Here is a 9,756-nt window from a genome sequence, read left to right on the forward strand (position 1 = left end):
ACTCTCATTTTCCAACAACATTGGAAAGCATGTGGTCATGTTGATATGAATGTAAAACTGAGAGTTTGCTTCTGGAATACAGAAGGGTGGCTAAGAAAGCTATTAATTAGGAGACAGCTATGAAATGTGAATGCACAGGACTATCTAGCAACCTCTTAACTAATGATAAGACAAAACGCATCAAAATGACACAGTAAGATAAAGAATGCAATATAGGTTTTGAATGAATCATTATACTCTCTCTGCATTATCATATTCTGCCATAGTGTCATGCCTGCAAATGAGTTTCAGGCGCTTCTGTTTCATCATTTACAAATTAGGTATATTCACAAGAATGTTGAAAATGTATGGCTAACATTGGTGCAACTAAAAAATTGCAGAAAAGAAATGTAGAAACGACAAGACAAGGCGACATCAAATCGGGTAAAGACATTTAATAGCTACCTTAATATTGTGTTTCATTTTCAGTGGAACATCTGTGTTAGAATTAGAAGAGTTTGCGTACGCATTGCATATTTCTTTTATGGACGAATAATTCTGTGTCAGTGTGCAACAGTGAATAAGACAGTGGGGCATGTGGAGTTTATCTGGCCAAAGACCAAAGTATCTCCACCCACACTGGCCACGTCTGCCATGGGCTGAGATCCCAAACCACGAGGCATTTCACATTGACCAGAACTCAGCCAGCTGCAGGACTAGCTTTAAATATTGGGCCCAGTGGTGTTTCATGATTGACAGCGATAAGGAGACACTGCAACAGGGTATAACCCTCTCTTGCTTCATGATTCAATGGATCTTATTCACACATCATTTACATTTCTGTTTTTTTGTTTCCGTACTGTAATGAACTTGATTTAGTTCTGAGATTAAACTATGTTTGTTTCTAAGGAAATAGGTGCCATAGCTACAGAGGGGTGTAAGCAATGGCCCAGTGGGCAGCACTACAGCCTCACACCACCCAGCTTGGGGATTCATTCCCACCTCTGCACTATGTGTCGTGAGGGTTTCATGCCACATTCCCGTGGTGTGTGCCCTGTAATGGCCTGGCATCCCCTTCAAAGTGCACCTCTGCCTTCTGTTGCTTTGGAAAGGCCCCAGGCACCAGAATAAACAGCTGGCAGATAAATAAACATATAGACCTGAATTTAAATTGTTGGCTGTGTACATTCATGGCTTTGTAAACAATTTTTTTATAGTTCCAAGTACAAACCTTATACATTTTCTTATGCATTTAGCTTTCCTTACACATTCAGTTACTTATAGACTACTAATGGCAGAGGTCACTAACAGGTGGACCGCGGTCCGGGTCCGGACCCAGAAGCTGTCCTATACGGACCCGGACCGATAGCCAAAACATTAAGTTATTATTTAAAACCTGACGCTTTTATTTTATCCGGCGCAGCTTTTGTGGTCTTTTCGGTAGTGGTTTAGCAGTAGAACCGCCGTTTCCCACACAAATGAACGTCAAACACCTCTAACTGCCAAGCTAGACATAGTTCGGCTCATGCAGCCCTTTGTCTGCGCTAATGTGCCTTTAGTGTTAATAGCAGCAGCGAAGCTAAAACCCACAACCAAAAATTCGTAATGTTCCTAACAGAGTGACTGGTCTGTCCTGAAGTCATACAGCTAAAAACTTATTAAATACAGTATGTATTATATAACATGTTGGATAAATAGACGTAGTTTATTGTTGATTTCATGTTCGTTGAAGTTTCTGCTTTTTAACATATGTATAAAATAATGTTATCTGTTATATAAATAAACTCAGGTGAAACAAAAAATGTACGTTTTCATGGCTGCCAAATCTCAACCATCTGGCATGACACTCACGCTTTCAGACTCACGCTTCAAATCTTACGGCAAATCTACATAATTTCATTATAAAACCTAAAATTAGCTACGGCAAAGGTGTACAGTATTTACACAGAGAAATACAAAAGCAGACTATTTACAAGGTAAGAATTGTTACATGTGTGTGCAGACATCTCGAACTGACCATCTCACTCCAGCCAGCTGGCCGAAGTTCTGTCTCACGTGACAATAAATATTGTCAAAACGTTTTTGAATTGTACTGAATTAATTTGATTTGACAGTCAGGTACTGATTAAATGCAATATTGATGCAACTAATAGGCTACTTTTATTATATTTCACACTAAATAGTTAGACATTATGATATTCCGGACCTTTGTTTCAAGAAATTTTCTCTAACTGGACCTCTTTAAATTTTAGTTGAATACCCCTGACCTATGGGAAGAGGAAGCTCAGTTTCATGTTTGTATAGGGAAATTTGGGTTTTTGGCTAAAAGCTTTTACATATATTACACATCCTATGGAAAGTCACATTACAATCCTAATGTGTATATTTCACCTTAGCATTACAGTTTTTCTGAATTGCTAAAACACTAAATCCCATTGTAAAAACTAAACTATCAACTACCAAAACTCTTTCATCAAATCAATTCCACAGTTGTCAAAATCTTAAACACTATTCACTTGGTTAGGACACAATTTGCAAATCTGAATCTCCCATTTACCAAAACTCTAACCACATTCTCAAACACAAAACACATTTAGCAGTGTGGTGCACTTGTACCCAGAATGATGCACACAGGCTACAGAAGTTAAACACAACTAACACACTGTTTTCATCATTTACACACTACCACTCAAAATTGAAAACACATGTGTCCAATCAGTGAACCCAATTAGTAAACAGTATATAAGCCTAGTCAAATGCAAATGGCATGAGTGGATCCAACAATGAAGCAACACAATAGAAGAGGAAGAGGAAGAGGAAGAGGTGGTGGGCAAGGGCGAAGACCAAGAAGAAGATCTGTAATTTCAAATGAAATTCGAGCAACTGTCATAGATCATGTTCTGGTGCATGGCATGACTATGAGGGAGGCAGGGCAACGTGTACAACCAAACCTAAGCAGGTTCTCAGTGGCTACTATAATCCGGACCTTCAGAGAAGAAAACAGGTAAAAAGTATACTTGTCTCAGTAAGGGGACAGTGAAAAATATTTTCTCCATGGTACTGTGTTTGAAAACATTTACTGAATAAAATATATATGTATGTATACTTCTAACTAAATGTTTTTTTTTTTAGAATTGAAAGACGGCCACATGAGGGTGGAAGAACACGCATGTTCTCACAACACCAGGAGACACTTATTGTGGATATGGTCCGTCAAAATAATGCAATTCGACTGCGTGAAATACAGCAACAGATTATAGAAGACAACATACATTTTGAGGGAATAATTAGTGTGAGTCTGTCAACAATTGACCGTGTCCTGCAACGCAACAGGATAAGGATGAAGCAAGTTTATCGGGTACCATTTGAGCGAAACTGTGTGAGAGTGAAAGAGCAACGATGTCAATATGTGCAAGTAAGTAAACTTTTACAGTAAACTCAGTACTAGAATGTATCCTGTATTGTCTGGGAAGCAGCACATGTATACATCATACTGTGTCATTTACAGAACTAAATGTAGTTTGTTTTCACTGTGTACAGAGAATCTTTGAGCTTGACTCAATGGTTAGGCCTCATGAATACATCTTTGTGGATGAAGCTGGATTCAATCTAGCAAAAAGGAGAAGAAGAGGTCGCAACATCATAGGTCAACGTGCCATTATTGAACTGCCTGGCCAGCGTGGTGGAAATGTAACTATCTGTGCTGCCATCAGCAGCTATGGGGTTCCCCACAGTCATGTTACTGTTGGGCCATACAACACTGAAGTACTACTAGCATTCCTAGATGGCCTACGGGATGCTTTGCTTGAGCAGAGAGATCGCGAGCAGACAGAGCATCCCATGTATGTTATCATTTGGGACAATGTGAGCTTTCACCGTGGTCAAAGAATTCGCGATTGGTTTCACAATGAGCAGCATTTTATGAATGTGTTTCTTCCACCATACTCTCCTTTTTTAAACCCTATTGAGGAGTTTTTCTCGGCATGGAGATGGAAAGTATATGACCGAAACCCTTACACACAGGAAAATCTGCTTCAAGCAATGAATGGAGCATGTGGTGACATTGGAGTGGAATCTTGCCAGGGCTGGATTCGGCATGCTAAAGGTTTCTTTCCCCGTTGCCTTGCAAGGGAGAACATAGCATGTGACGTGGATGAAGTCCTGTGGCCTGACCCAGCACAGAGGCGTGATGCTGAGGCAGAATAATTTTTCTGAATATGCGGTACAAATATATCTTTTTTTTTTTTTTTTTTTATGTAAAACTTTTTTTTGCTGCAGTTCTCTTTTGTTTATATGTGTGCTTTTTTGTTTAAATGTACAAGGATGAATGAATGAATAAATAAATATTATTTTCCCGCTATCCCACAGTGTTTTGTACTTATTTATGTAGTGTGTAATAGTTGCTAAGTTGTGTTTGCACATTGGCTGGTTTTGTGTGGTTTTTGACAGTAGTGCTTGATTTTGAGTAAAGTTAAAATAGTTTTGGGTCAAATGTTTGGTTTTGCAAGACAAGTTGAAGGTTTTGTGAGTGTAGCTTGAATTTTAGAATTTGTGTTTAGTGTTTTGAGACAAAGAGATGAGATTTTAGGAAATGTGTTTTAGCAATTCAGAAAAACTGTAATGCATTTCAGGGAGCTATCTCCGTATAGTCAGAGGGGAAAATACTCCTGTCAGTCCCAAATTCATTAAGAAACAAAATGGTCTGCCTAGGATGTGGGACTTTGACCTAAGGTATGGGACTCCACTCTGAATTATGGAGCTTTAAATTATGGTCTGAGGCTTCAGCCTGGTCTGCATTTTAGTGGTAAGAGTCCCACCACGGATGAGCAGTGACTAGATTGGGGTGTGGAGCTTCGGACAGGAGTGTGGAGATTTAGTTTGTTGTGTGGAGCTTCAGACAGCAGTATGGAGATTTAATTTGTTGTGTGGAGCTTCGGAGAGGAGTGTGGAGATTTAGTTTGTTGTGTGGAGCTTCAGACAGGATTGTGGAGATTTAGTTTGTTGTGTGGAGCTTCAGACAGGAGTATGGAGATTTAATTTGTTGTGTGGAGCTTCGGAGAGGAGTGTGGAGATTCAGATTGGAGTATGGAGCTTTGGACAGGAGTACGGACCTTAAGATTACAGTATGGAATGAATTTCCTGTTTAGAATAATGTACTGTCAAGATTTTTTGTGGGGAAAAGGTACAGCCATTAAACACCTTGTCCACTGTGCCCCAGGTATTTCAAACACCAAAGGCTACACAGAAATGCCATTTCCTTATAAACAGAGCTGATGATATAATAATATTATAAGGAAAGTAAAAATAGTGCTTTTTAACTTCTAAACAACAAAAGATGCAGTATGTATCTGAAAAAAAAGTGTGACGGACTGAACCCTATTTACTACAAAGAAACAAGAAATTTTTTCCTGCTAGGGCACTGAAAGGAAGCCAGCCAAGCCACAGAAAAGACCCGCACTGTCCGCATTAATGTCTTTTGCAACAGTCATGTTAAAAATAAAATCCTTTATTGCTATATTACTTTATTGGCTTTATTCCTGCAGCTTTTATACAAATTGAAATAGGATTTCATCCATACTACGCACATATTTATTATCCAGGATAATGTATAGAAATAGAAGATACACTTTTTACCTTTTTGCACATAGAATTTATTAATCTAGCTTTTAAAAAAAACCTGGTACATTGGCCATTAACTCCTGCTTCACCCCTCCAGTGTTGGGGGCTTGATTTCTACTCCCCCCTGTGTGTGTGTTCGTGGGGGGGGGGGGGGATTTGCATATATCAATTTTGGGGACCAAAACCTGAAACTTCCTTACTTTTAGGAACATTTTTTCGAGTCCCCATCTGGATAACCTCAAAACCTCAATTTAATAAAAATCTGTGAATGCAATCAAAAAAGTAAAAATGCCTAAACTGTTGCATTTTGGTTGATTACTTATGAATAAGGTTAGGGCTGGGTAGGGGTTAAGGGTGTCATGATTGGGATTAGGGTTTCTCCCATAGAGATGAATGGATGGTTCCCATTTAGATACATACGCGGGTACTGTATGTGTGTGGATGAATTTAGGCAATTTGAACTTTAATGTAGTGCATAAGCATGCATGGGAGTGTCCTGTGACTGGCATCCCCTACAGAGCGTACCCAGTGTTGATGCCCTGTGACTGGCATCCCGTACAGGGTGTCCCCTGCCTTAGGTGCCCTGTGGCTGGCATCCCATACAGGGTGTCCCCTGCCTTGCATCCCCTGCCTTTTGTCATTTTACTCTTTGGGACTCCAGTCCCACAATTTTAAACTGCATAATTTGTGCGAGGAGGAATGAATAATAATGGTGACTGTGAAAGAAGTACCACTGCGTATTTTACCTGCACTGTAAAAGGATAGGGCAGGTAATACAAGGCTTATCAGTTGTGTATACTCATTTATATTCATTTATTTCATAGAGAACGTATTTGGATCAGAGGCATCAAGTAAATACCTGATAGAAAACTACAAAAAAAACAAGGCCTGAGTTCTTGATCTCTGGATTGCTTCTCACACAGAAAGGCCTTTATGCCCACTGCATGAAGAAGACAACTGTTGGGGATCGAAGGCTATGCAGCTATTCCCCTGGCGGAATGGGATGAAGCATGGATTTATTTCTATGACAGTAGCTGCAGGCTTAATTTTGACTCCATATCATAAATAAAGGAGCCCAGCAGACTAATATTAGGGACACTACTGTGTGTAATCTGTTGATACTGCATTAATAGCGTCAGTGGGGATCCAATTTGCATAATAAAAGTGGTGCATATTAAATTTCACTCCTGAAACTTTTCATTTTAAGCACCCTGCCTTTAAAAGTTTACAATAACATTTCTTAACAATGCAACAACATGGTGCACTTAATTACAATTCATTGTCATCGCTGAAACTTTCCGCGTTTGGACATTTACAAAAGTACTCCACAAATTGCATAGGCAGTGGCAACAATGCTAATTGCACATGAGTCAAACTGACCTGATGTGGAGTGTGAAAAATATTGTACAAGATTTAAAATGTGTAAAAATGAGAAGATCTCACGTGTATAAAAAAAAAAAAAACATTAAATCAGTGTGTCTGGCTGTAAGTTCCACAGATCACAGGTGATGACTAATTCACCTTGAAGATTCAAGAGCAAATGGAAAGGCTTAACTCTGAAAAAAAATTAATGGAACTAAACGAAATAATTAAACGGAATTAATTTAAATCCTTGAGTAAATCAAGCTTTTAATTTGGGGCACAGATTTACGAAGATGATGCCCCAAAGCATGCAAATGCAGACACCCAAGTGACTTCAATATGTGAAAGTGAATCTTCCTGGCACCCTCCAAAAAAACATTTAAAATGCAACCTAAATCTAGCTGCCCAACTGCAAGTCTGTCATAAAATACTGGTGTTCATCACTAGTCATGAAATATATGAGGTCATATAAAATCAGTGTCCTAATTTACTATTAAACAGTAACATTATACTATTATATTACTAAGCAGACTGTGTAAATGAAAATGATTAAATTTTGAGACAGATCTTCCCAAAAGAGTAAGCAGTGCTACATGGTGATACCAAAAAATGACAGTTTTGTCACTTTGTCCCATTAAAACAATAACTCAAAAAGTTTTTGATGGGTTGCTTTCAAACTTTGCAAAGGCATTGTATGGGTGGCAAAGCGGAACAAATAAAATTCTGAGATGGATCGTTCCAAAATTGAAGTGATGCTGCTTAGTGGCAGGAAAGGGAAGGGTGAAAGCAGACAACATTTGACCTTGTGAATGTCCATCCATCCATCCATTATCTTCCGCTTATCCAAGGTCGGGTCGCGGGGCCAGTAGTCTCAGCAGGGAAACCCAGACTTCCCTCTACCCGGCCACTTCATCCAGCTCCTCCGGTGGAATCCGGAGGCTTTCCCAGGCCAGCCGAGAGACATAGTCTCTCCAGCGTGTCCTGGGTCTTTCCCGGGGTCTCCTCCCAGTGGGACATGCCCGGAAAACCTCACCAGGGAGGCATCCAGGAGGCATCCTAAGCAGATGCCCAAGCCACCTCATTTGGCTGCTCTCAATGTGGAGGAGCAGAAGCTCTACTCTGAGTCTCTCCAAATGACCGAGTTCCTCACCCTATCTCTAAGGGAGAGCCCAGCCACCCTGCAGAGAAAACTCATTTCGGCCGCTTGTACTCGCGATCTTGTTCTTTCGTTCACTACCCATAGCTCATAACCGTAGGTGAGGGTAGGAACGTAGATCAACTGGTAAATCGAGAGCTTTGCCTTTTGGCTCAGCTCTTTCTTCACCATGACATACTGATGCAGTGCCCGCATTCTTCTGATGCCACACCGATCCACCTGTCAATCTCCTGCTCCATCCTTCCCTCACTCGTGAACAAGACCCCAAGATACTTAAACACTTCAACTTGGGGGAGGACCCCTTCCCCAACCCGGAGAGAGCATTCCACCCTTTTCCAGCTGAGGACCATGGTCTCGGATTCGGAGGTGCTGATTCTCATCCCAGCCGCTTCACACTCTGCTGTGCACTGTCCCAGTGAGAGCCGAAGGTCACGATCTGATGAAGCCAACAGAACCACATCATCTGCAAAATGCAGAGACCTAATCCTGAGGTCACCAAATTGGACACCCTCAACGCCCTGGCTGCGCCTAGAAATTCTGTCCATAAAAGTTATGAACAGAATCGGTGACAAAGGGCATCCCTGACGGAGTCCAACCCTCACCGGAAACGAGTTCCACTTATTGCCGCCCTTGCGGACCAAGCTCTGACACTGGTCATACAGGGACCGAACAGCCCTTATAAGGAAGCCCGGCACCCCATACTCCCAGAGCACTCCCCACAGGACTCCCCGAGGGACACAGTCGAATGCCTTCTCCAAGTCCACAAAACACATGTAGATTGGTTGGGCAAACTCCCATGAACCCTCCAAGACCCTGCTGAGAGTATAGAGCTGGTCCACTGTTCCATTGCTAGGGCGAAAACCACACAGCTCCTCCTGAATCCGAGGTTCGACAATCCGAAGGACCCTACTCTCCAGTACCCCCGAATAGACCTTACCAGGGAGGCTGAGGAGTGTGATCCCCCTACAGTTGGAGCACACCCTCCGGTCCCCCTTCTTAAAGAGGGGGACCACCACCCAGGTCCACCAGTCCAGAGGCACTGTCCACGCGATGCTGCAGATGCATGTTAACCAAGACAGCCCCACAGCATCCAGAGCCTTAAGGAACTCTGGGCGGATCTCATCCACCCCCGGGGCCCGGCTACTGAGGAGCTTTTTAACGACCTCAGCGACCTCCGCCCCAGAGATAGGGGAGTCCATCCCCAAGTCCCCAGACTCTGCTTCCTCGTTGAAAGGCATGTCGGTGGGATTGGGGAGGTCTTCAAAGTACTCCCTCCACTGACCCAAAACATCCTGAGTTGAGGTCAGCAGCGCTTTCCCACCCTGAGCTGCCGGATGGTGGACCAGAATTTCCTTGAAGCCACCCGGAAGTCATTTTTCATGGTCTCGCCAAACTCCTACTCCCAAGTTTTTGCTTCGGCGACTGCTGAAGCCACATTCCGCTTGGCCCGCTAGTACCAGCGGGTTCAGGAATTGCCGCCACGACAGGCACTGACCACCTTACGGCCACAGCTTCGGTCAGTCGCCTCCACAATGGAGGCACAGAACATGGCCCATTCGGACTCAATGTCCCCCGCCTCCCCTTGAACATGGGAGAAGCTCTGCCAGAGGTAGGAGTTGAAGCTCCTCCTGACAGGGGAT

The 9,756-nt window shown here is 42.3% G+C and overlaps 1 long non-coding RNA gene across 1 annotated transcript; it reads left to right on the plus strand.

Moving 5' to 3' along the window:
• The first annotated feature begins 2,773 nt into the window (after positions 1 to 2,773).
• LOC140581625 (uncharacterized) lies at positions 2,774 to 4,199 on the plus strand. Its single transcript, XR_011984728.1, has 3 exons — positions 2,774 to 2,983; positions 3,112 to 3,394; positions 3,520 to 4,199. It is a non-coding gene; the product is annotated as an uncharacterized lncRNA (long non-coding RNA).
• Positions 4,200 to 9,756: the final 5,557 nt, after the last annotated feature.

This window comes from Paramormyrops kingsleyae, chromosome 22 (genome assembly GCF_048594095.1).
Source record: "Paramormyrops kingsleyae isolate MSU_618 chromosome 22, PKINGS_0.4, whole genome shotgun sequence".
NCBI classification, from domain to species: Eukaryota; Metazoa; Chordata; class Actinopteri; order Osteoglossiformes; family Mormyridae; genus Paramormyrops; species Paramormyrops kingsleyae.